The sequence below is a fragment of the Peromyscus leucopus genome, chromosome 7, assembly GCF_004664715.2.
Source record: "Peromyscus leucopus breed LL Stock chromosome 7, UCI_PerLeu_2.1, whole genome shotgun sequence".
Lineage (NCBI taxonomy): Eukaryota > Metazoa > Chordata > Mammalia > Rodentia > Cricetidae > Peromyscus > Peromyscus leucopus.
Window position 1 is genome coordinate 33,013,918 of NC_051069.1, and position 27,843 is coordinate 33,041,760.

The following is a 27,843-nucleotide window of genomic DNA, read 5'->3' on the forward strand; positions in this document are numbered from 1 at the left end:
TTTCCTATTAAGTGTCTTAACTTCATGATGACTGTTAATCCTCACAACAGCCCCCTGAGGTAGGCTTCACAGGGGAAGAACCTGCGGTTGAAGAGATTAACTTGTTCCTCATCTACCAGGAGGAGCAAGGCTGGGTTGTGAATGGTGTACTCATTCCAATGCCGGGTTCTGCACAATTCTGTGCTGCTGACCTCGTGTGCTTGAGAAGGTGTAGGTGTGGAGGAGCTGCTTATGAGGCAAGATGGGAATTCTCCGGGCAGGGGAAGCTGCTGAGCGAGTTTGGGGGGTTGGGGGGGTGATGTGTGGGAAGCACAGCTGTGTGTGGGTGAGGATGATGGTTTAGGCGCACTACCCCAGGAGAGGCAACCTGCCTTTGCCTGTAGATGTGGTTTCTAGATTAAAATAGTTTGTGGAAACTGAGACGTGGAGATGGAGTTCTGTGGGCTGATGCACGCTGGCCAGGTTCCTCTGTGGGAGCTGGTATTTCGAGAGTTTCCATGTGGTTATGTGCTCAGCCAATTACAGGAGACCAGATCCCCCTCTCTTGGTTAGCTCCTCCTAAGCATTGTGTATCCCCCAGTTGCCATGCTAGTGGCTGATGATTGCTTCTGGCGTACTCAGTTTTCATTAAGGCGCCTGAATGGCTAAGCTGCCAGTGGGGAATTTTCTTCCTGACCCCGGTGAGTAAGCTGCCAACTCTGGAGCAGGTGTTTAGATGCTGGACATGGTTGCCGGGCTGCTGTGTGTACATGAGCTTCCAGGAGACTGAGGGTTTTCCTGGCTTCCTGGCACCTTCACCTTCTTGGGATCTTTTTTCCTTCCTTGCATAGCCCAAAGCTGTGTGTGACTTACCAAGGGGCTATTAACCTGGTGTGAAGGAGAATGTGTTTAATTATGTTGGGACCCAACAACATTACAGATGGAGTAGGTTTCCTTCTCTCAGGGGAGAAAGGATTAGAACCTCTTCAGGCAGGTAACCTACGCGTTTGATCCCAGCACTCAGGAGGAGTTGGAGGCCAGCCTGGTCTACAGAGTGAGTTCCTGTACAGTCAAGGGTACACAGAGAAACTCTGTCCTTGAAACAAACAACTAAACAAACAAAAAAAAAAACAAAAACAACCCCCCTAAAACAAAACAAAACAAAACAAAACAAAACAAAACACACCACCAACAACTAAAAGAAACCCTCTCTCAGGAATACAGAATGAAAATGAAACCTGGACTTTCAAGTGGGAGAAATGAGACAGGATGGGGATGCTTTGACCTGATGGAAAGAGAGATCGGACAAACGGCCACCCCGATGCTCCCAATGGCAGCCACGTGTCCTCTAGAGACAGTATTGAGCTGGTGGTGTAGCCCAGTGATAGAGGGCCTGACAGGAGGTCCTAGGATCAACCCCTTATACCACAAAATATAATAAAAAAAATAAACAACAACAATAATAAATAGTGAGGTAGTATTGATTTGAGATATTCCTGTTTTCAGTTGTGTTTCTGGATTTTTGAGTTATGTTACATAGTTTAAAATGCTAAAAAAAAAATGTCCATGTAGACCTAAGGCTGTTGGTAGAAGACGGCAGTGATTAAAAAAAGACCTTGGGGTGTTTCCCTGGGGACCGCAAAAGAGTTTTTGTTTTTAGTTAGATGGTGTGAGGTTTTCTCTGCTTCCTGTGCATTCTCTGACTGGTCCAAGACTCAGATGGTTCTGACCTGATCCGCAGGTGAGATAAAGAAATGAGGTGACCAGGCAAAGCATGGTGACTTGCTAGCTGAGACTCAGACCTGTGACCTGAAATCTTGGTCAGTCCCTACCTGGCTCTGGCATCTCTGGAGCACCAGGCTCTTTTTCAGGCCTCTCTCTGATGATCCACATCACTGGAGTCAAGCCTGTCCCTGACCTGGAGCCTCTGCCTTGAGGTCTGACCGTAGCTGTTTGCTGTCTTCCTGCTCTGGTTGGGAGTTTCGCCATGAAATGACAGGGCTGAGGAAAGGAATGAGAAAAATAACCTCTTTCTTCACCTCTCTCTTTCAACTATGGTAAAAGAATTTGTCAGATGGCCTAGTTTGGGTATGGTCCATTGAGGTACCCAGGATTGAATAAGGTCACTACCACAGAGCCCCCATGACTGAATCTTGGTGGCTTTATCAGGAGAGGCACAAAACAGAGACATAGTCTTGGTATTTGCTACCTTTGGATTCTGCTGCATGTGAGCCCTTGAACCTTAAGAAATGTGAGCTAAATAGACTTCAAAAAAATAATGTTAGTCTGCCTCGAGTAGTTTGTTACAGCAATGAAAAAGTGAGTAAAATAGTGCCATAATATTATTTGTTCCAATAATGAGGAAAATACAGAAAGACAATGGATGGTTAGTCTAATGACACTTTTCTGAAACAAACCTGTAGCCTAGGCTAGCCTTAAAGATGCTATGGAGCTGAGGATGACTGTGAACTTCTGATACATCTCCATTCACCTCCCAAGTTCGAGGATTACAGGATGTACCATCATGCCAGGCGATCTATCTATCTATCTATCTATCTATCTATCTATCTATCTATCTATCTATCTATCTACCTATCTACCTACCTATCATCTACAGTCTTGTTTTGTAACCCATGATGACCTAGACTATGCAATTCACACTGTTCTCACATTCACAGCCCTTCTGCCTCAGCCTAGAAAGTGCTATACTACAGATGTTTATCACTTTACCCAGCTTAGTGGCATCTTTTTTCAAAGTTCTCCAAGGGTCTTCCAGCCTGTTGTTTTAAAAGAAGTCACTTTTAATACTATTTAAAGTCAACAAACATAACTAGTCTAATAGAATAACTAGCTAATTGTAAAACTTAGGGTAGTAGGAAAGAGGAAAACAGTTTATAATCTTGACCCCGAGTGTTGTATTTGCTGTATTATTTTCTAGTATTCTTCTCTTGTTCAGTCTTTCCTTCCAATTGAGGGGCTTTGGAGTTATAAATGACTCACTATAATAAATTCAGGTGTATCAAAGGAGCACATGATCTGTAAAAGACACTCTTTCCACTGTCAATTCTGTGGATTTTAGGAACTCTTTGACTGGAACCTGGAACAAAAGTCACACATACTCTGTAATATACCCCAGGCCATCCCTTGAGTTTGCATGATGGGTCTCTTGTAACAGTGTTATAGCAGTTCAGAGTCAATAGCACATTTCTAGAATCCCATTCAGCTATTAGCGACTAGTCACTAGTTAGTTCATCATTGCGTCATGTGGAGACATCTCCCAGTGAAGGCCACTCAAGTTTGCAGTTTCCCCTTTGAACTTGACAGGTTCCAAGGGCAGAAGTGGCCTTAGCAAGGTAAGCCTTTGCCTTGTCAGTATCTGACATGAGTGAACTGAGCACAGATGTTGCATCTTCTCATGAGCCTCTGTTAGGTGGCTGGTGCAGAACTGAATCTGACACCATCATATAGCTCCATCATCCATTTTCACTCTCTGGCCATGTCCCGTCTTCTCAATATGTATCCAAATACCTTTAGAAGGAACACTGGGTTCAGTCACTGTCTTGGTCCAGACTTCTGGCTACAGTGCCAGTCAAGAGGTTCTTCTCCCAGTGTCCCCCATTTGTAGGAAGTAGGGTAACTAGGGACCATCTTGAACAACAGGCAATACAGCTGCATTTGTTGTTGTGTGAGCCAGTGTATCCCGGGCTGGCTTTGAACTCACTATGTCACTGAGAATAATCCTGAACTTCTGATCCTCTTGTCTTAGTCTTCCCACTAGGTCCTATTTTTTCGTGGTACTTAGATAGAACCCAGGGCTGCCTGGATTGGAGACCCACTGGGCTACATCCTCAGCCCGGGATGAATTAACATCCCCCTCCGCCGCGCGCCGCCCCCCCCCCCCATGTATGTGTGATAGAGAGAGAGTGTTTATGCACAAGCATATATGGACACCTGTAATCAGATGCCTGCAGAACCCAGAAGAGGGCATTGCATATCCTGGAACTGGAGTTACAGTTGGTTGTGGGCTCTATGATGTGGGTGCTGGCAACCAGATTCTGGTCTCTGCAAGAGCAGTAAGCTGGCTTAACCACTGAGCCATCTTTCTAGCCCCAGCTGCTTGAATCCTAACCTCAGTTATCCTGATAAGGAAACACAATGTGCCTCACGAGGTCTGTAGGAATTCTGACAATGGTTCTAAAATATAGTTACGGTTTCTTTGGAATTAGCCATGCTTCCAGCACTTGAAGCCCCAGTCCTGATCATGTGACTACTACTCCTCTTCTTCCCCTTCCTCCTCCTTTGTGACAGGTTCTTTCTATTACCTAGCTCTAAGCTGTCTGGGAACTCACTATGTAGATCAGGTTGGCCTTGAACTCACAGAGATCCACCTGCCTCTCTGCCTTCCAAGTGCTGGGATAAAGGTGTGCGCCAGCACACCCTGCTCCATGTGACTTCTATATCAGGTAGAGAAGAGAAAGTTGAGACTGTATAAGGAAAGAAAGAAGAATGATAAAAGGAGAACAAAAAAAAGTAGATAGATCTATGGGCAAGTTGCTCAGGGTTTGGTGTGATTATCGGGCCTGGGTTTAGCTCCTAGCACCAAAGATATCTGCTAAGGTTTGACTGTGAATGCCAAGAATACATGTATTAAACTTGATCCCCCAAATTCAAGTGTGAATTAATTGGGGGTTCCAACCGACAGAGGGCAATTATCAAGCAAAGATGTCACAAGGGTAGAGCCTCCATGATGCTATTAACTGCTTTATATGAAGAGGAGGAGACACCAGAGCTGGGTTGCTCACTGTCTCACCCTGTGGCGCCCCTCCCACCCGAGAGGATGCACCAAGAAGGCACCCATGGCTTGTGCTGCCATGATGCCCCTAGAGCCAGAGCCCAAATCATCCTCTATTCTTCAGAATTACCCACGCTTGTGTATCTGTTCTGGCACTAAAAAGCAAATTATCAAGCGGGCATTATCCCCCACCCCCTGCTTTTCTTTTCAATGTCTGCCACAAAAGAGCATAATCTTCCTTGTGGGAACTCTCCCTTCGTTCCTGTTCTGTTGATTGCAAGCACAGCTTCGCGATCCATTTCTCTATCCGAATCTCCCCTTCTAACTGCTGGGCACTATGGGCTGTTAGGTTGTGTTCCCTGTTTTGAAGAAACGGTGGTTGGACTTCCAAATTGGTACAGGGCGTTCTGTTTCAGTTGGTTTGTGGCGCCCTGGGTATTTGTATCTCCCAGCAGTTACGTGCTCCAGAGTCAAAGGCAGTGCCTGTTCCTGATGAGACCCATTAGTAGCCCCCTACGGCTGTCAGCATCAACCAGCCTTGCCAATGACGTGCAACATCCTTCTCCAGAGGAGCCTGCTCCATAACCATCTGCTGTCTCTGTCTCTGTTGTTCACATTACGGGCCTCATAATACGTCCAGGCTCAGCCTGTCTCTCTACTGTTGCAATATTGCCATGTCTACTTTCTTCATGGATCCCGGTGGCTGCCACAGTTGAGCACACACATTACTTGTTGGTTCTAGGCGCCATCTGAACCTGGATGGGGCTTCTTCCGGTGGCATCAAAGTATCCTGCTTTAATAAACCTCGAAACTCCCATAGTGAGTGCCATAGTTTTGTGACCTGTATGATCATCCTTCTCTTGATCAGGTCAGGTTCCACTGCCTTTACACTTGACCAGGGGCCAGGCCATTGGCCACTACCCTGGAGAGAGTAAACAACCCAATCCCAGGAGATATATCACTGCTAAGTTCTTTGACTATTGCTAAAACCAGCGTGTAATCCAGCCCATGCAGCTGATCTCCTTTTTCTTCTTCCATCAAGAGTGGCATCCTTCCAAACAGGATGTTTTCTGTTCTTCTTGGAACTGCCATGCACAGTGGCAGGCAGCAGGTCTTTGTTGATAGGGTGAGAGCCATTTATAGGGCACTGTCTGAGTGGTGACAGGTCGAGCAGTGCTTCATGCCGCTCTAGAGTCTGTCTGGGGGAAAAAGAGGCTCCCTGCTCACGGCTCCTCCTGGAGTCCCCGGACAGCCTGATCTTGAATAAACCATTTGAGTTCTGTAGCCTCATGTCCCAGGAGTTGTTGCTTCCTTTGCTCAGGCCTTTGCAGAAGTCCAGTCTAGGGTCAGCACAGAGCTGCCCTGAAGGGAATGTGTCCGTACTAACACTCCCATGTTGTGTGAGCTTGGACAGTCTGGATCCAATTCATAATGCTCCAAGGCCAGAGTCCCCTGCCTTATGCTCTATAGCATGAGGTGTGAAAAGCCTTATCCAGTCTTCATGAGGTCCATGCCTATACTACAATCAGGTAAAACAGGTCAACTACTTCACTTAAAGCCTGTCTGTAGCAATTCCCCGTACAGGTTTTCAGCCTAATACCATCAATCCTTACATACCAACTATAGCTGCCGTTGGAATTTTAACAACTTGTTTGGTTTTTTAACAGTGTTCAGCAGGGCAAGTGTTTCCCAACCAGACAATTTCTGTCTGCTTAAAACAGGTAAAAGAGCCGTAGCATTTCTTTCTGTCTCCTTTCACGAAGCCTCTTTATACATTCCAGCCTTTAAAAAAGATGATTAACCCTTCCAAGCTGAGGTTCCCTCATCGGAGTTTCACCAGTGGGTTTGGTGCCACAGTGCATGGTACTCCTGGATCAGAGCCACAAGAACCTCCCATCTCCACTTCCTGGGTATTTAATCCTTTATTAAACAACAACCTTGAGGCTTCCAGGGGGCTTGGCTAAGGGACCCTGCTATCTTTGCCTTCATTAACATGGCTGTCTGTTCTCCTGGGCCTCTTTTGAGATGTTCGTGTGATATCAGACCACCTTTATCATGTAACATTTGCTTTTTTCCTTCCGGTGGTCATCTTTCCTTCTCCATTTCTGTCCAGACTATGCTGTCATTGGAAGGACTTTTAGCTCAACCCTGTCCTGGTCTAGACTGCTCTCATGTAGATCTTATACCTGACTATGGCCCAAGGCAATCTCAGATCAGAGTTCTAAATTTTTTCCAAAGTTTTAAAAAAAATGTTTAGGGTTGGGGATTTAGCCCAGTGGTAGAGCACTTGCCTATCAAGCACAAGGCCCTGGGTTCAGCCCTCAGTGTAGAAGAGCTTTCTTTTATTGACTCAACCTTTGATAATTCTATAGTCAGACTGTTGCTTCAGTCTCCTTTGTGCCTATTTGGTTCCTTTCTTTTCTTCGCATCCCTCTAAGCACTTACATCCCACTGAAACAATCACTGGGGTTCTTCCCTTTCCTTTTCTTCTTTGTTTCACTCTTACTTCTACTTCTAATGCTAATTCCAAGTCAGGCTACCTATTCGGACCCAACAGCTATAAGCTGGGCTCCCATCCCCCACCATGGGTTCGCAGAACTCAGAGATGTACCTAACTTACGTTGTTGATTGTAAATGATGTAGATAAAGAGGTATACAGAGGAAGGTGTGGGGTGGAAACCCATGAGGCGAGGCGTGGATGGAGGGTTTCCCATATTCTTTTTGGGTGCAACACCCTTCCAGAACCTCTGTAAATTCAGTAACCTGCCAGGAAGTTCAGTGAGCTGTGTTGTGTAAGAGGTGTTACAGACTTTGGTCTTTAGCCTCATCCCATCCTCCACTTCTTTTCTGAAAGTAAGTAGGTTGAAGTAAGATTCTACCTCTCCAACTGGGTGGTGGTGGTGGCGGCAGCAGTATTTGCCTTTAATCCCAGCACTTGGGAGGCAGAGGCAGGTGGATCTCTGAGTTCGAGGCTAGCCTGGTCTACAGAGCTAGTTCCAGGACAGCCAGGGCTACACAGAGGAACCCTGTGCCAAAACAAAACAAAGCAAAATTCTACCTCTCCAATATTTTTTCCCTTTGCAGTCTCTTCCCACCCATTTTTTTTTTTTTTTTAATTGAGACAAGTTCTCATGTAGCCCAGCCTGGCCTCAAACTCATGGTTGAGGATGAGACTGAAGTTCTATTCTTTTGTCTCCAACTCCAGAGCACTAAGATTATGGAAACTGTGTCCAGTTTATGTGGTACTGGAGCTCAAACCCAGGGCTTCTTCATGCTAAACAAGCACTCTACCAGTCTGCATCTCTGTGACTTTTAATCACTCAGGTTCAGGAAAGAATGGCCCAATGCTGAGACTATGCTGGTTACCATCACCTCTGAAGTTATCTGGGGGAATCGTTATCAATAGCAAATGACCCATCTCTCTAGAGAATCCAGGGGTTTTAAGAGGTTTTAAGGAGGGAACACAGATGAAGACTGACTACTTTAAAGATTATAGTCCAGGCAGCCTGTGAAAAAAGGATAAAGATCCTGTGTAGCACAGTGTCTTGAGATGCCGGGGAGGATGAAGAGCTTTACCAAAGCAGTCAGAAGAGCCCTGCCAAGTGTTTACAACATTTAGCCTCTGTTGTGGTTTCCGGCCCAAGCATGTCAGCTAGTGCCAGGCTGACCCCCCAGCAACCTCCTTGGTCTAGCCAACATTGTTCCAGACTGGGTCATTGCAGTCTGAGGATCTTTTTGACCTTTTTGTTGAGTCTCAGGCTTGGATTGAATGGCAGCAATAAAGGTTATTCTGAGCAGGTGGAACTTGTCCACAAAGCAGCCCTGAGCTCAAGTGTTGACATGCTCTCGGCACCTGGGTCCATGGTGACCCATGTCTCCCTGACATGGGAAAATCGCACCAAAAAAAAAAAAAAAGAAAAAAAAAGAAAAAGACTGTACTACCTCTCTTGGTTATTTCCATGTTTTCACCTATACTTTTGAGAAAGTCTGACCTAAGACCTAGATAAAACCTTCCAAGGTACATTTTTCTACTTTTCTGGGGTGCTCCCTCAGTGGAGATGGAGGAGTACTAGCCCCTCATCACCCTTGATATTCTTTTGGAGACTTATTCTTAGTAACTAGGGCCATTTCTTCTAGATTATTAGGAAAGTCTTGGCTTTGTACTACCAGGTGATGAATCTGTTTTTCTAGGGAGGTCTTGGGGCCTTGCAGACCTCTTAGAGGAATTTTCAGCTATCCAGGGGGAAGTGACTTGTCCATTCATGAATACCGATCTTTTCTCTCCAGTGTCTTCTCCATCTCCGTCACTTCCTCAGTGCCTCCGCTGATGGTCAGATCTTTTGTTTCACTGTCAGAGAGATTTGTTTTAAAGTGTTGATTAGATAACTCAAGAGAGGTGACTCTTCCAGTTCAACAAGCACCTATTGGACGTTTACAGGCATTGGCCTTGGGCTATGTGTGTGGAACTGAGGTAGAGACCAGCGGTCCTTCCGTGGAGGAGGTCACAGTCTGTAAGAGACAATCCCTCCCAGGAGACTACAGTATTCAGACTAAAGGAAGGAAACAAAGTAGGTCTAAGGAAAGGGTCTGTTGGGTGGGAGAGGAGAGGAGGGTTATAGTGCCCTGATTTTCCCCACTGTGCCTCGCTTCACTCACATTAGTTAGTTAGTGCCCCCGTTAGTGCCTGCCGTTTCCTCTCCAGGTGTGGGGCTGGAGATGTAGCTCAGTTGATAGAGTTCTTGCCCAGCCTCCATGAAGGCTGGGGTTGAATCCCTAAGACCATATAAAATCAGGTATTGTGACACACCCCTGTTACCCCAGGGCTCAGGAGGTCCTTGGCTACATAGGGAGTTGGAAGCCAGCCTGGGCTACATGAGACTGTCTCAAAGAGAGAGAGAGAGAGACAGAGACAGAGAGACAGACAGAGACAGAGAGAGACAGAGACAGAGAGAGAGAGAGAATATGAATATTTAGACTTTATGGCAGATAGATTGATGAGGTGTTCATTTCAACTGTGGGGAAACCGCAAGGTCTGAAGCCACACAGCTGGTCGGTGACTGAGATGGATAGAATTCAGATCTCTTGTAGCCCAAGTGTGCTGTCCTCTATTTCTTGAGGTCCCATATGAATTAATTACTTTTCTGTTGCTATGATCAAATACCATAACCAAAAGCAATTGCAGGAAGACAGTTTATTTTGCCGTGGGCTTCCCGAGGGATGGAGACCATCATGACGGGGAAGTCATAACAGGCAGGGAAGCAGGGCAGGGGCTGGCTGATCTCAGTTGTATTCACACACGGGAAGGAGAGAGAACAGGAAGTAAAACGAGGCTATTAACTCATAGCATCTCCCTCCATCCACCCAGTGACACACTCCTCTAGCAAGGCTCTGCTCCCAAAGCGTCCATAAGCTCTCCAAACACCACCAGCTGGTGACCAAGTGTTCAAATACATGGGACTGTGGGAGACAACATTTCTCTTCCAAGCCACCACACCTGTTGCCAGGATGGAGTTGTCCCGTCAGTCATACAGCCGGCGATGTTCAGGCAGCCTCCTTTCTCTTCCGGGGCAGGTAGGTAATTTTTCCTGTGATAAGTCCTCAGCATCCGTCTTTAGAGGCCAGCAGGGGCAATGTGGAGGGGAGACCCTGGTTCTGTTGACTGGTTCTCTCTGTGGTCCCGGGTAGGTTGTTTAAGGCCCTCAAGTCTCAGTGAGATTGTGAAAGGGGGTCTTTTGAGACGACTTAGTGGGAAGCCATTTTCCCGGAGCCTGATGACCTGATCTCTGTCCCAGTCTGCACATAATGGGAGAAGAGAACTGACTCCTTCGAGTTATCCTTTCATCTCCATGTATTTGCTATGGCACATGCATGCAAGTAAAAAATACACACACACACACACACACACACACAATGTCAAATCTTTTTTTAAAAAAGCAATTGAAACAGAGAATATATGTATCTTTTTCATTTTTTTAAAAGACAAATTGACAAAGCAAAGGCGTTTGTGGCATCCCATGGGCCTCAGAATCTGCCGCTCTGGTTAATGTAAGCTGGAACAGTAGTCTGCCGTTGCTTCGACTATCTCTGAGCTGCTAGTTTTTGATCTGTTGGTGCAATCTGAAAAACTACTTGTCAACCTCATTTTTAGAACTCAGCGACTGTGCTCTCCATCTGCCACCGTAGTGATGGCCCATGCGAGGTTCTGGCTTCTTGTTTCCACTCCCCCCCCCCCCCCCCCCCCCCCCCCCCCCCCCCCCCCCCCCCCCCCCCCCCCCGTCTCACACTTTTCCTCCTCAAGCTTGTGTACTAACTCCGGTACAGTTTATCCACTCTTGGCTTTAGGGATTCTTTCTGTGAATGACAATCTTAATTCATTTTCTAGGGCTATAACAGACTCTCCGAGGATGGGTAATTTATAAAGACAGAAGTTCGTTTGCCCAGAGTTCTGGAGGCTGAGAAGTTCAGGATCAAGCTTTCTGAACTGTGTCCTCTAGAGGGAAGGAATGCTGTGTCCGCACACAGTGGAAGAGCCAAGAGGGGCCGGCAATGCCCTGTTGTGATGGCTTCGATCTACTTTCATGGTCCTCTCTCTTTCTAAAGCCCCCACCTCCTAATACTACCACCACCTCTCTCTCTCTGTCTGTCTCTCTCTGTCTGTCTCTCTCTGTCTGTCTCTCTCTGTCTCTCTCTCTCTGTGTCTCTCTCTGTCTCTCTCTCTCTGTCTCTCTGTCTCTCTCTCTCTCTCTCTCTCTCTCTCTCTCACACACACACACACACACACACACACACACACAATTTTACACAAATTTTGAAGGGAACAAACATTCCAACTCTAGCCATGAGTTTTTTTCCCTTTCTCTGAAACTCCCTCCGTTTTACAGTTTTTTTTGCCTCATACTCCCACTGGCTACCTCACATTTTCTGTGGGCTCTTCCCAGCTTGCCTGTCCACCTCAGAACCCATCTATCGTCCTTTCTCTCTAAACCGGTTCCTCCCTCTCCATGCTTAGACTGGGGATTGCTGCCCTCCACTGTGGGGAGGTTCCCTTCCTCGGCACAGGTGGTTCCTCAGATCGGAGTCCTCGCCTCCATGCACTGCCAGCTTCGTGCATGTATCCCCTTTCACGCCTGGCCTCCATTGCAGCCCTCTATCCTGCTCTCCGCAGAGGACAGGGCTGAACTCTCCCTCTGCCTCCCTTTCTGTGTCATGTGTTGCTGCTCCCTGACCTCTGTCTCCACCCACGGTGGTCAGGTTCAGTTCCTTTGATACGGTAGTCATTTACTTCCAAGTCTTTGTAGACATTGTTCCTTCTCATGGGATTGCTCTTTCAGGACGCTGCGCTATTGGACCAGCTAAGGCCTTTTCCTTTGGCATCGTTAGACCTTTCTCCAGGGCATATTTCCTCACTCAAGTGTCCCCTATAGGGCTGCTGAAGCACCTTGTGTGGAGGGGGGGTTACATGTCCTCACTCTGTCCTTCCCCAGAGTCTGAGCTATGCAAGCTCAGTTTACATTATTCACCAAAGAAGCCTTTTGCCTGGCACAGAGCAGGAGCTTGGTGAATATGTATTTCAGGAATGAACGGATAATGAAATGATGAAAGCACACAGGAAATTCGATTTTCATGGAATTCGAATATAAATCATCGTGTAGACAAGGCATGCTCCTAAATCAGAATAATCACCCCATATGCCACTTATGCAAATGTGGGCTGTTCTGTTGCTTTGCTTGCCTGTTAGCTTCCTTTGTTTTCCATTTATTTGGTCCGCATCCTCCAAAGAGCAGGGGCTACAGTTCTTTTAAAGGTGGGCTTTATTCACAGAAACCAGGTTTTGGTGTAGTCAGGAGGTAAGTGACGTAGTTCCCTAAGATGGAGATCTGGCAAGCAGGATAATGTTAGCGCCAATATTTTGTCTGCTGTTTGACCTGAGGCCCTGGGTGCAATCCGCAAATGTCTGTTAGTACCCGCCTCTCTCTCAGACACACACACAAGCTGGTGGGAGCTTGGAAGGGTATTTATTTTTGGAGCTGTGGTTGCCACGGTAACAACACTTTTTACCATCTTCCACTTCCAGGTCAGGACATCAGTTGCTCCTCTGGAAGAGGAGCAGGATGTTGGAGTAGATGCTTTCTTCCACCGTCACCCTCCCCACAGTTGGTCCAGCCACTGTTTGTTAAATGCATACTATGTGCTGGCTAGTGTTCTTCCCATCAGACACTTGTGACAGCTATCACGTTTGTCCTCCAGTAGATTGGACACCCCAGGGCATAGAGATGTAGCAAATTAACCCAACAGTGCTAGTTCCCATTCATTCATTCATTCATTCATTCATTCATTCATTCATTTGTTTGTTTCTTAGCCATTTGAGGCAGAGACTTGCTCCACTGCCCAGGCTGACCTCAGATGCACCATCTGCTTGCTTTAACTCCCAGGCATTGGGATTACAGGAACAGGCCACCAACCACACCTGCTTCTGCCTCTTTGTTTTAAAAGCAAGTTGTTTGGGAACATTACCCGGAGAGGGTTAGTTTCTTTTCAAAATCCAGCACTTAAGCATTGTAAGAATCAGAGAGTCTGCTACAAAGACAGATGTAAAGTTGGGGAGGAGCTGGCACCTGACTGTGGGAAGCAGACGTCTTTCCCATTGATATTGGGACTTCATCTGATTAACTTAATTGGGGGGTGAGCATTTGGAATGCAGACACATTTGTTGCTTTGACCTTGTCCGAGACCTTGGGAGAAGACGGGATTACGCCTGATCTGTCACTGCAGCTGTCCGATGTCAGAACACTTGTTGTGCTGGGGTTGGAGAGCCTCTTGGCCCTCCAAGAGGAGCCAGGAGCCAAAGTTGCCAAGAAAAACTGCCCTTTATTACCTAGTGCAATGACAGGGTTGGGGAATGGCAGTGAATGGATTTATAGAGCCTCTGTGGAGTGAGAAACCCAAAACTGGGTGCAAGGGAGGAGAAAAGAGGAAGGGGGAAACTCTCCACCTGCTATTGGGGGCTCTGTTCGGAGTGGCAGAGGATGGCACCCACATGACACGGGTGAACGCAGTGTGGACAGTAGCAATTCATTACAGCGTCTTGGTTTGAGCAGTACGTTGTCCTTTCAAAGCTCTTCACCAGGAAGGGCAAGGACAGACTACAGTGATCCTTGGTGTCTGCCCCCACATTTACCTCAGTGTCTGGTACAACAGGCCTCCTCCCGACAATCCATTACATCATCGTTCCTGCATCCTGTGGGGCAGATATAATGAGTGTGCCCACTTAAGCCCTAAGGAATTGAAACTCTCTCAGACAGCCCTAGCTGCATGCCACTAAGTGACGGCAGAAAACAGGCTCCAGAAAGGAGGTGCTGGCATGTCTCATTTAAATCTCTCTTTTTAGATTTATTTGTTTACTTAATGTGCATGAGTGTTTTGACTGCACGTATGTGTGTCTGCCATGTGTGTGTGCCTGGTGCCTAAGGAGGTCAGAAGAAGACACTAGATTCCCTGGAACTGGAGTTATAAATCTTGTGAGACATAATGTGGGTGCTAGGAACTGAACCTGGGTCCTCTGCAAAGGGCACTGTATTCCCTTAATTGCTGGATCATTTATCCAGCCCTGGCATACCACATTTAATTCATTCCTATATTGTTCAGGGCACACACACACACACACACACACACACACACACACACACACACGGTTCAAGCGTGCCTCTTCTCTTTCAAAGCTAAAGCTCTGGTGGGAAGCTTTGACTGGATTCTGCCTCCCCCCACTTTCCATTTCCATTTGCAGAGACACATGAAACTTGTGAGCTGCCACACAATGGGGAGTCCAGCTCTGTTGCTTGGTTGCTTGTGTGTGCTGGCCACTGGGCACTGGCAGGCCTCTGCTCTTCACCGAAACAGTCATTTGTTTTATTGGTCATTTGTACTTTTGTTCCACCACAGGTTGTCATTGATTATTTACTTGGCATTCATTGAAAAATATCATGAACCAGTCTAAAAGTTTAAGATGTACAACCACTAATCACTGTTTATAGAAGCTCCAACATGATTGACACAAAGCGGGAGAGGTTTGTTTGGGGTCCTGGTTTCATAGATTTCTGTCCAGGCTTGCCATTTCTAACCTTTTAGATCCAGCGTGATGCCAAACACCAGAGTAGGCAAGATACGGCAAAATACAACTGTTTGCCTCTTGGCAATCAAGAAACAGAGAAGAAAAGAGACTGGTGTCCCAAATACCCCGCAGACACGTTCCCCAGAAGTTTACTTTCTCCATGTAGGCCCCAGCTCTTCATCTCCATTCCTTCCCCCAACAATAATGCCATAAAACTGTGAATCTTTCAATGGACTAAGCCATTGAGAAGTCAGAGCCCTTGTGATTCAGTGACTCAGTCATTTCCCCAAAGCCCTATCAGCTGGTCACCTTTAACAAAAGGAGCCTCCGGGGAATGTTTCAGAGTTAAATCCTAACCCAGCCAAGTGCGTCTAGGGAGAAGACAGCTGTGTTAGGTAATCCTGATGGTCGGCCTGATCTTGTGAAGGAAATCCTCCAGGACATGCTGTTCCTTAGTGAACTGTCTTGTATGGAAGTATCGTCTTGGGGAAGCAGAAAAGTCTGCTCTCACTGCCATTCACTTCTCAGGATAGGTGAGGCGGAGGTGCCTTATTGACTGGGGGGCTCTGGCCGTTAGTTGACATAGAATAACCCACACCTTTGTCTCCTGTCTTCCTTTTGTGATGTCTGCAAGGCTATCAGACTTCCCTTTGCTTCCTCCAGCAGTGAGCAGGAAAGGCAGAGAAGAGTTCTCTTTTGTGCTCCAAAAGCACCATGAATATAAAGATTCAAAAGTTAATTTTTTTTGGATTGTCCACCTGTTTCTGATCTTGCCCCTCACAGCTATGGGGCCCATAGAGCCCCAGAGCATCTTCACACGGACGGACGGACCAGGAATTCAAAGGCCCTTTGAGAATTAATAAGGATTTGCTGACACTGTGTAAATAATTGTGTACCCATCCGTCCATGTTAGATTGTCTAGTACAGATCACACTCATATACCTGCCTAAAAATTTAAAAATAAGTATGTGTATTTAATATATATCTATGTAGATTTGCATATATAAGCATATACATATATATGTATATACCCTTTTCTTTTTAACAGTGCTGAGGATGAAACTCAGGCCCTCAAATGTATCAGACAAGCACTCTACCATTGAACTGCATATTAAAGTTGGCTGTCCATCCCCTGAGGAGGCTGGGTGCTTTTTGGTCATGGAACAGTGACTCAAATTCTCCTCACGAGGAGGGTGGGAAATTGAATTTGCCTGTTGAATCTGATACTTGTCTTAATGTCAGCATTTGGTTTCACATCCATCTACTTCTTGGAGAGTTTTGGACTTTCTGTCTTATTACAGATGAAAGTAAGACAAACCCTTCTAAGGCTACATCCCAGAGCATCTGGGTCACAGGACACTGCTTCTTGCAAAAGCAAAAAACAAAAGTGTGTCTGAGCACAGTGGAGAGACAGAATGGGCTCTATTCTTAATAAAAGCCCCTGCCCACCCTGTTCCTCACTAGTCCCTGTTGATGCTTCTCAGTAGCTGGGTTTGACTTTTATTCTGGTAGCAATCTCTAGCCTGCTTCCTTAGTGTAAAATTCCACCCCAGGACAGATTTTCTTCCCTCAGGCCGCTTTGCATCACCAGTTTCCTCCTCCTTAAGTAGGTGACTAGGATCATCCCCTCTCTTGCAGACAGATTGGAAGGTGAAAAAGTAAAGAGAAGCTGTTCTTCAAGGATCCTGGTCCCTGGTAGGTGTTCACATTCTGACGACTTCCCTTCTCCCCCTCCACGTCCCCCAGTTGAGGGAAGGATGGACTTTCATGTTGGCGTCATTTAGTTCCGAGACTGTCTGATCTGAAGGCCAGGCCCTGGAGTTTGTGGTCATTTGTCATTGCTAGACTTCTGTGTTGAGCCGTTTGAGGTTGGCCAATCTGGAACAGGGCTGAGAGAGTGGGTAGTGCTGTGTGTGTGCTCAGCCAGGGCGGCCTCTATTGTGGTGGCATTTCCTGTTGTACTTCTGGAACCGGAACTCCTTCCTAACACAGGTGACGGTAAGTGACCAGCCATGGTGATGCCATACACATTCAGCCTGGCCTCTGATTTCCTGTAACATGGCTTCGTGTTCCGTGTCAGGGTAAGCGGTGTGGGCATCAGGTTTTGTGGAGAGCACTGGCTGGAGGGAGGGCAGAGCTTTGGGTTTAAGTTGAGTGACATTCTTTGATATGGGGCATAATTAGGAGAGATGTTCTTGGTGCCTGGGAGAAGAAAAAGTGGGAGAACCTTTAGGAAAACGAGAAGTTGTAATGGAGAGCCAAGGTAAGGCTTAAAGACATTCTCTAAAGCCATGTGCAGACCATGTGTTTGTGAAGTGGGTTTGTGGTTTCATGTGTCCCTGGAAATGCTTTTACCACCTCTCATAAGATGGTATTTGCGAGACTATACACACGTAACTACTAGGTTTTGAGAAATGCTCCTATTTGCCATATCTGAATGGGTTCTGGTGAGCAGTACTTAGTTTTATACTCTAGTTAATTCTGTGATGTTTTATTTTCATCAACTTTAACTGTAAATATTGTTAGATTGCACCGTGTATAAGTGCATAGAGAGAAAATGTTTATGTCCATTTTTTTTCCACCCGGTTGGACTCGGCATGAAGCTCATTTGACAGAGGGCACAGCATGTACAAAGCTCTGGGTTCCGTCCTTTGCACTGTATAGACTGGAGAGTTGGAGACAGGAAGATAAGATGTTCAAGGTATATAGGGAGTTCTAGGCTAGCCTAGGGTATATGAGACCCTATCTCAAAACAATGGGAAAAAAATCCTTTGTTTTTCTCCCAGTAGGTAAAGGATGAAAGGAAAAATCTTTGGTTAAATTATGTGTTTCTCTCGTGACTAGTTAGAGACTCATTATGATGAACTAAAATCAGCACAGATTTCACTGGAGTCTGCTTTTGATTTCTTTTCCAAATTAAAAATACGCTGGGACCCCTTCTGCCCATTTGAATTCACATTAGATCCATCGTTCCTTCTGTGTTTGCTACGCAAACCGCTGTGCTTGTCACTCAACACAAGGTGGTTGCCAAAGACTCCAGCTCCAGAGCCATCTTCGCAGACCCAAGTCCAGGCTCCGCCCCTCATTGCCAGGCGACTGGAGTATGCTTTCTTTCCTTTGTCATTTCTGGCTCCCATCTCTGCCTTTCTGCCGTAAGCCTACAAGAATTTGAGGCCCATAGATACGGGCAAGAATCTAGTCAGTTCTGGATATTCCTGTGTTCCAAGTGGTCCAGATTGTAAACCCTCAGTCACAGCCCTGGCCACATCCACTCTGTGAGTAGTGAGCCAGGTTATGAACATTGCAGGGTTTGGAGGAGAAGCTCAACAGACTTCCTTTACTGTCTGGTCATTGACTTCCTTGTACCCTGGGCTCAGCACAGGAGGAGTTCCGAGAATCTCAGACTGAAGTTTTAGTCTTTGGAGTGTTGTCAGGTATCTGTGTGACTTTATACCTGTCTCTTAAACTTTTCTGGCCATTGGTTTTGTGGTGGTTTGAATGAAAATGGCTACCAAAGGTTCACTGGGAGCGGCACTAATTGGAGGCGTGGCCTTGTTGGAGGCAGTGTGTCACTGGGGGCAAGTTTGAGGTTTCAAATGCTCAAGCCGGGCTCAATGTCTCTCTCTTTCTTCCTGCTGCCTGCTGATCCAGATGTAGATCTCTCAGCTCCCTCTCCAGCACCATGTCTGCCTGCATGCCGCCATGCTTCGCATCATAATGATAATGGGCTAAACCTCTGAATTGTGAGCCAGCCTCAGTTGAATGGTTTCCTTTACGAGCGTTGTCATGGTGTCTCTTCACAGCAATAAAACCCCAACTAAGACAGGTTACCTGTTCCCACATGGAAAGAATTAGAGGAGCCTGGCTCAGTGGTTGAGAGCATTTGCTGTTTTCCCAGAGGATCTGAGTTTGATTCCCAGGCCCTCCTGTTGGCCCACCGCGGTCTATCACTCCAGCTGCAGCATCGGATGCCCTCTTCTGCCTTCTGCAGGCACTGCATGCGTGTGGTGCCCATGCATGCAGACATACACACCTACACATAATTAAAAATAATGAAGCTAAATCTCTAAAAAGGAACATGAAATGAACAAGTCCAGTCATCCTTTATGCTCCTTCCCACTGACAAGTTGTCCATGGTCGTGTTAGCTGAAGGATAGACTGTTCTCAATTGACAGTTAAAGAAAACAGGAATCAGAGAGAGAACACAGGAAGTGAGCCAGCAAGCTGCAGGTCGGTCTGTGGGCCCGTGTGTTACCTCGCTGGCCTCTGAACCACATTTGCTCACCAGCTGCCCCTCTCCTCTCATCCCTGCCTGGCCGTTGCCCCCCTCCCCTCTTGGTTTCTTCATACCTGTTGAGTAGATTGCTACTCCTGCCTCCTCCTATTTCTGTGCCTTACACTTGGATTTGAAAACACTCCCTAAAGATTTCTTCACTTAGCTGGGTGGTGGTGGCACGTGCTGCCTTTAATCCAAGTACTCGGGCACGTAGACGCAGGTGGATCTCTGTGAGTTCGAGGCCAGCCTGATCTACAGAGCAAGTTCCAGGAGAGCCAGGGCCACACAGAGACACTCTGTCTGAACCACCCCCCCCCCAAATTCTTCACTTAGTTTCACTGCTCTTTTAAGGCCAGAAGGGCCCTACTTGTTCATCTGTCACTGATGGGTCACCTGGGGTTAGGCATGGGGTGTGCTTGCTTTACGCTCCGCAGACCGGATGACAGAGTCTGGGTGGGCGCGGCTCTGAACCTGGCCCTGCTGTTGCCCCCCTGTACTTTACTGTTTCTATATTTTGTTTTAGTCGATGAGTGTTACCGTTCGCGAGACTCGAGACGTGTGCATGTGTTTGCTACAGAGAGACTGGTGAGAAGTCCCTGGGATCTTTCCTTGACCCGTTTTAGCATGCTTCTTGCTCTTAATTCCAAGGTACAGTGCTCGCTGGGGACTTGCTGGAGATGTCCCTGGTAATTGATGAAGATGGTGGGAATTAGCCAGCCCTTAGGTATTAACTGCTTGCCTGACTACATTCGTTTTGTGTTGTGCTCAGGTGGGACGAGCAAAGGAGACAGCAATGTCCCAGCAGAGGAAACAGGGCATCCTGGGTTTCCTTCTTTTAGTCAAATGTTGACAATTGTATACATACATGTATCGTGATTATATTCACCCCATTCCCCTTTCTTATCCCTCTCACTCCTGCTGACTACGCTTTTCTTCCCAACTAGTCCCCCTTCTTACTCCAGTGTGTACGTGCATGCGTGCATGCGTGCATGCGTGTGTGTGTGTGTGTGTGTGTGTGTGTGTGTGTGTGTGCTCGTGAGCACGCGCGCCCGCACATGCACGTGCTCTTGTGCAGGTAGCCACAGCTGCAGTGTGTTTGTGGTTGCATTGGCCGTGCCGTAGCAGGTGTTAGCATTCGTAGCACGCCTCTTTGCTCTCCAGCCCCTACAGTCTCTGCCCTATTCTCCTTGCACCGTTCCCACCTCAGCCTTCATCTCCAGCCACGTGGAGCTGTGATGCTTGACTGAGCCTGAACCTTCTTCAGGCTTCCACCTTGGCCAAGTGACAGTCCCTGTTTGGAATGTGGTTTGCCTAGTGGAAATGCAGTCGACTTTGAAATGTCAGTCAAACGCTTCCTCCTTTGTGGAGCCCTGTCTGTTTCCTCCTGCGGCTCTTAGGCATCCTTTCCCTCATACGGTGTTGAGCTTCGCTGATACGCTTCTCAACCCTACCCCGCACACAGCAGTGTGGGCATTGTGTGTATCAGCGAATGGCTTTCTTCACCAGAGAGCAAACTACTAAATGAAAGAATATATGTTTCATTGTTTTTGTACAGTGTGTGTGTGTGTGTGTGTGTGTGCGCGCGCGCGCGCGCGCGCGCGTGCGTGAGCATATGTTGCTGAATTTCAAACCAGCCTTATGCATTTTAATTAAGCATTCTGCTGCTGAACTACATCCCTATCCTCCACTCTATTTAAATGTTTTTCTTTTTTCTTTTTGACTCTTTGAGACAAAGTCTTTCTCTGAAACCCAACTAGCCTCGAACTCTCTCAGCAATCTACCTGTCTCAGTCCCCTAAGCGCTGGAATGGGAGGCATGAATCATTATGCCCCACTTCTGTTTAAATGTTTGTGTTCTTTCCTATGGCACCTGGCACAGAGGGGAACCACCGTAAGTGGTTATTAAATACATGATGAGAATTCATTAGGCACCATTGAAATTTCACTGAGGGTGAAATACTTGTTTTTGTTGTTGGTGTTATTTCTCCTAGTGCAGAAGTCATTTTAAATGCTGTAGACGCGTCAGAAAGAATTAGGATAGGAGGCTGTTAGGCCATTGTCTTCGACACAGTAACACTGTGTGTCAAGCAATAGGGGTGGGGGCTTGATCGCAGAGAAGGAAGAAGAGGAGAGGAAATAGACGCAGCGGAGTGGAATCACTCACTAGTCACAGGAACAAGGTCAGAAGAGGAAAACGGAAAAGGTGATGACTTCAATGCATGAAGGATGCTGAGATGGAAAAACAGTCGTGAGCCCACCACATAAATATTCACACTCCCAAAGCACCTGCTCACTACAGAATCTACTGGTCCATTCCAAGTAAGATTCTCCTTCAGCCAGGCAGAAACAGACAGGGCCTATTGCGTTGCTGTTCATGACCTTCCAACTGCGGCCACCATGAGAAGCAACTACACAGACAGGGCTGAGGACATTTATTGCTGGTGGAGAGCACTTCCCTAGGTTGCAAGGCTTTGACTCCAGGTCCTGGCACTGCCAAGGTAGATAATAAATACTTTGAAAAAGGATGAAATAATAAATAGAAAAAGATTTTTACCTTGATCGCCCAGCCAAGTATACATTCTGCATTCCCTTTGTCAATTACATTGAATTTTATAAAACATGTGTATCATGATGTCACGGTTTCATTAGCCACCGTCATTCGGTCGATGAATACTTACTGTATGCCTAGCATGTGTTATTAAGAGACAGGAGTTTTATTCGGATTAATAAATGGACAGAAACCCCCCTCCCCCCCCCAAAAAAAAAGAGAAAAAGGATGAAAGAAGACTTGAGGATTTGGAGGAGGATGTGGTGTGCATGTCTGAGGCATTAGAACAGAGAGTTCAAAGCCAGCCAAGGGCTACATAGCAAGATTCTATCTTAAGGAAGAATGAGTTGGAAGCAGATCACCTTTTTTTTTTTTTTTTTTTTTTTTTTTTAATCTTCAGGAGATCTGACCCATGGATAAAGGAAAGTTCCAAGAGCACACGGGTCAAGTGTCAGAAGAGTATCCTCCCCAGACACCATTTCCCAACCAGAAGTACCTATGTACAGCTTAGACTACCCTGCCTCTGCAGACATGTCCACAGCGGAGAGTGGAGCACATCCCTGTCATTCAAAGGATCAAGATGTTCCCTTTTTTCTGCTGGCCACTCAGCCTGGGAAGTGTAAAAAACATCAGGAAATTTCTCATTATTATTATGACAGGGATGTGCCCTACTCTCCGCTGTGGGCATGTCTGCAGAGGCGGGGTAGTCTAAGGTACTTCTGGATGTGTGGTACTTCTTGGAACTTTCCTTTATCCATGGGTCAGATCTCCGTAGTCAGTGAGTGTGGGAAGGAACCTCAACGTTCTCAGCATGGCAGGCTTAACACGGAGTGTTTTGGTAACACTGCGTGTTGGGTTTGGTTTGAGTACCACCGTGCAGCTGCCCACCTTGTACGTGGAAAGACCTGAGCAGGAGATGCTGGATGAGGAAGGCGGGGAAGTTACATTCATCGAAGACCATTTGCATTAAGAAAGACTGGAGTGTTTGTTTGGCTATAGGATTCTTAGTGAAAAGAAATCACGGAAAAAAATAGAAATTGAATCTGAATAAGAGAATTCTTTTCCTCAAGGAATGACTTTGGGCCTGGTGTGGTGGCACAAGTCTGGAATTTCAACATTTGAGAGGTGTAGGCTGGAGAACCAGGAGTTCAAGGCTAGTAGATTTGAGGCTAGCCTAGACAACATGAAACTCCATCTCAAAAAGCCAAAACAGCAACAAAACCAACCTACCCTCCTAACCCGTGACTTTTCAATGAAATTCTATGTGAAAAATTATTATGGTAGGCACTCAGTCTATGTTACTTTCTCCTTCCTGCGGGACATGAACTTTTAGGGTTTTTTTTTTTTTCATAGTTATCTTCTAGATTTGAATTCCTTTTTAAAAAAATTATGGTTGTTTTTGAGACGGAGTCTCACTTTGTAGCCTGGGCTGGCCTAATTTCTGCCTCCTCTTTCTGGGCCGAGACTTCAAGTCTGAGCCACCAGAACCAGCGTCGTGTGTTCAGGTTTAGACCCGGAGGGCAGCCTCTTCGGACTGTGTCTTTGACTTTTGCCCAACTTCCGGCCCACCCCATGCTTGTGTCTCATCCTTCCTCTGAGTGCAGGCCATCATGCAAAAAGTGTGGCTTTTTTTGTGTGTGTGGAGGGGGCAGGGAAAGAGCCATAATCACCAAAATTAGGGGCGGAGGCAGGACTGGAGGGATTTGAAATTTAGTTTACAAAGTGGGTCGCAGGGCAGCCTGAGCTACAGTGAAGCCAGTCTCAAAAATGCGAAGGAGGAGAAAGGGTTAGTTGGATGTGTGGTAGGAGTGTGATATTGTATGTGTGTGTGTGTCACTAAATCATTCAAACCCCAAATAAAAGATTTGTGGTGACTCAACTTGTCTTTGCTTTGTTCAGTCTTCCAAGTTTTTCAATACCTGCCACCTCTGTGTTAGTAACATGCATGATATAAATGGCTTATTAGAAAGTTGTCACAGTGGGGCCATTAAGATGGATGTAGCCTGAGTGCACGCCTCGCCACACACACACACACTTAAAATGTAATAAGTTTGTTTATTTATTTATTGATTGAGAGAGAGAGAGAGAGAGAGAGAGAGAGAGAGAGAGAGAGAGAGAGTTTTCAAAGTGATCCAAGGATGGTGATACACATTTATAATCCCAGTCTTTGGAAGGTGGAGGCAGGAGGATCAGGAATTCAGAGACAGTATCATCTACATAGTGAGTCCAAGTCCAGCTTGTGGTACATATGGAGACCCTTTTTCAAGACAAAACAAAACAAAAAATAAAACACAAGAAAATGGAAGTTGTCAGAATGCTTGACTGGAGCAGGATGTGGCGAGGCAAGACTGTAACCCCACACCGAGAGTCTGAGGTATGGGGCTCATGAGTTCTAGACCAGCCAGTGTAGATGTAACCAATCGTCTTTTTAAAATAAAAAACACAGAGCCAATGTAAAAGAGAAAGCCGAGAGGTCAGAGCTCAGAGATAAAATCTTACCTCCTGCAGTGCTCCTAACTTCCCCGCGAGAGAGAGCTACTTCCTGTTTGTCTGTGTTTAAATAGTCTTTCTGTTCTGCCTTCTCATTGGTTGTAAACCCAACCACATGACTGCCTCATCACTGCCTGTAAGTACCGCCCTCCGGGTCTTAAAGGCATATGTCTCCAATACTGGCTGTATCCCTGAACACACAGAAATCTACCTAGCTCTTCTACCCACCACGCTCTTGCTATGGCTCTAATAGCTCTGACCCCAGGGCAACTTTATTTATTAACATAAAATTAAAATTACATTTCAGTACAAATAAAATATCACCATGAGCCAGGGTCTGGAATAATCTACCGCAGTTGCTACCACCACCAAACTCCCAAATGCTTCACAAGGCGTCTATGCCATCCAGTGTTGTGTGGAAAGTGGCAGAGAGGACAAGTCAGCCATGACTCTCTTCCTCCTGCCTGCAGGTCCGTTCCATGGTGCTCTTTCTTTCCTGGCCCTGAGGCCCCATGTCAGTTAGAACATGATCAGAGTTTGTGGTTAGGACCGTTTTTATTTCTTCCAATTGAAAAACAAGGTAACAGTTTTCCTATAATCCAGTTTTGTTTGTTTGTTTTTTGTTTTTGTTTTTTTCCTGGTGCTAAGGGCAAATGAAGTTGGGCTGAGTCGGAAAGAGTGGGTCAGAAAGGGGAAGCAGGGAACTGAGGGGTTTCTTTCTGGAATGTAGAAAAGCTTGCAGGCTGTTTGTCCCCGAGGCTGGTGGTCCCCGGAACAATTAGTCTGTGACATGTCGCCCTCCTACTTTCTTGTCCTCTAGGTCCCAAGAACTGGCCCTTCTTTATAGATGCTTCAGCAGGGGCCTCTTTTGGGTTCCTCCGTCCTTGGCTTTCTGAGGCAGGGCTCAAAGCTTTACAATCTTTCAGACCTTGTGACCTTTCATGATTCACATATATTCAGGCTGGGCATGTGTGTATTGCATGTGCAATATATGTGTTCCTGTGTGCTGGTCCACGTGTGGGTGCATGTAGAGGCCACAGGTTAATGTCACGTATCTTCCTCAATGATGCTTCACCCTTTTGTCCCTCTTCAGACAGAGTCTGTCACCGAACCTGACACTGATCAGACTAGACGTGCCGAGCCCTCGGGATCCTCATGTCTCTGCCTCCTCGGTGCAGGGATTCCCCAGCTTTTATGTGGGTGCTGGGGACCTGAACTCAGTTTCTCATGCTTGCCCCAAAGCACTTGGTTGACTGACTCACCTCCCCAGCCCCATATTTGAAGCCTTTTCCGAAGTTAAAACCAGAGAGGCGCCTGCAGTGGGTGACAAGGTTAATGCTGAGAAGTCGTAGCAACAAAGGGGAAAACGTGTATTGTTAACAGTTTGGTCTATTGAGAGTGCTCTTGGGGCTCGGGCATCTGCTAGAATGCTCCTGTGGTAGTTCAGTGTTGTTCTGGGGCAATCAGCTGCCCATCTCCTCCAAGCTGACTCCTGAGTCAAGCTCCTGAGTCTTGCTGACGGTGGAACGAAGCTGGCACTGGGCTGGGACAGTTCCCTGGGCTTGTTTTGTGAAGAGGTCAGCCAGCAGGGCACAAGAATTCTGCAGCTGTCCTGGCTCCTGTGAGTCCTGCCCTCATGCCTCACTGGACTGATACTGGCCTCTGTGGTCTCCAGACTTCTTTTGGGGCTGTAGGCCAACCCTTCACTGGCCTCCTAGAAGTCACTGGAGCCCTGGATCTCCTGCTCTGGCCTCTGTCTCATTATTCTTCCTTATTTGGCTTGCCCGTAGGCTGTGTCGTCCCCCCCCCCCATCCCAGCTGGTTGGTGAGCTACATCTGCTCTTAAGTACGAGATTTTCTTCGCCTGTGATCTAGTGACCTCCGTGGTGATATCACCTAGCAAACTGTCTTGCAGTGGTCACTGAGGGTTCTTGTTACTTCTGTGTCAAGTCCTCTGCTGTTTTGGACTCCGAGATGATCTTGCATCTTCTGCCTCGATCAACGCAGCAAAATGAATGTCCAAGCTCTTTGGAGTCCCCCGTCCTTAACCAGAGATCAGATCTGTCCCCAGTTTAATCAGTGAGGTCATTTCTGAGGCCCACTTCTTGAGGTTCCATGTGGACACTGGGGTTCAATATTGTAGTTAGCTCAAGGCAAAAGGACAGAAAATTCAGGGGCAGAAGCCTTGGATTGAAACCCTTACTTTCTAGCTCATGCATAGTTTAATCTTAGACATGTCCTGCATCCCCTAAAGTCTTTTTTTTTTCTTAAAATGCAGACCAGCATATATTTTTTTTCACTTTTTAAAAATTAATGTTGGGTCAAGCATGACAGCACATACTTGAAACCCCGACACTTGGGAGGCAGAGGTAGTGGGATCTAGAGTCTAAGGATATCCTTTGCTACCTAGGACCTTTAAGGTATTGTGTCTCAAAAAACAAGGTGGGGGGGGGGGCTGGAGAGATTGCTTAGTGGTTAAGCACAACTACTGTTCTCGCAGAGGACCTGAGTTCGGTTCCCAGCACTTTCATTAGGTGGCTCCAAACTGCCTATAACTCCAGCTCCAGGGGAATCCAATGCCTCTGGCCTCCAAGGGCACCTGAACTCATATAAACAACTCCCCTCAACATGTATATGATTAAAAATAAAATAAACCTACTCTCCCCAAAGAAAGAAAGACAGAAAAGGAAAAACAAACCAAGACACTATATATTGTTTTAAAATACAACATATAATATGTTTATGTGTATTAATATTTCCATACGTGCAAATAGCTTGTGTTAATCACAGACAGCCTCCCTTGGGCTGCTGAGATGGCTCAGACCCTTGCTCTCATACTTGATGACCTGAGTTCTATCCCTGGGCTCACTCCTGCAAGTCCACAAGTCTTCTGACCTCCACTTGTCTGCTACACAAAAGTGTTTTATGACATATACAAAATCAATAAAAATATAATTTAAAAGATGATATGAGCCTGGAAAGAGGAATGTCTAAAGTTGCCTTATTGTTTGTTTGTTTGTTTTTCAAGACAGGATCTCTCTATGTAGCTCTGGCTGTCCTGGAACTCACTATGTAGACCAGGCTGGCCTTGAAGTCTGAGTCAAGATCCCCTCCGAGTTCTGAGATTATAGGCATGCGTCACTACATCTGGCATATTTGTTTGTTTTTAAAAGCCGCTTTGGAAGGTTATAGGAAATAGTCTGGGCATATTCATGTTTTGTGGTGGGCTAATGTCAGCTATCAAAAGTTGATTGTGCTTTTCATTTCCCAATACTGATTTCAGTGACATGAGAAACCAACCATGGTGGAAGTGTTTACACCACAGAAATTAGCAGATGATTCAAATCAGTGGATCCAGTCTGGTTTGCAAACATTTATAAGTCGTTAAGGAAGTGAAAGGTCCCTCCCAATAGAGTGAGAATCAGTCATGTGCAGACCCGAGATTTGCCTCTTCAAAACCCTTCCCTGAAAAAAAAAAAAAAAAAAAAATCAAAACCAAATTGCCAAAACCCAAACCAAAACAGCAATAAAACACCCCATTCAGGCCGTACTTGGGATCCCTTGGGTCAGAATCCAGGAGATAGGAACCTATTTATGAAAGAGTCTTGAAGTGATGCAGCCATGTGGCTGGTCCTTGGACTGGCGTGTTAG

The 27,843-nt window shown here is 46.4% G+C and overlaps 1 protein-coding gene across 8 annotated transcripts in view; it reads left to right on the top strand.

Moving 5' to 3' along the window:
- Gramd1b (GRAM domain containing 1B) overlaps positions 1-27,843 on the top strand; it is a 245,783-nt gene that overhangs the window by 79,111 nt on the left and 138,829 nt on the right. The window contains exon 1 of one of the 8 annotated variants that reach the window (XM_037207593.1): positions 16,478-16,574. The exons of the other annotated variants lie outside the window; for them this stretch is intronic. The gene's annotated coding sequence lies outside the window, so the exon portion shown is untranslated. Of the gene's footprint in view, positions 1-16,477; positions 16,575-27,843 lie in introns of those variants that run through there. 8 annotated transcript variants of the gene reach the window in all.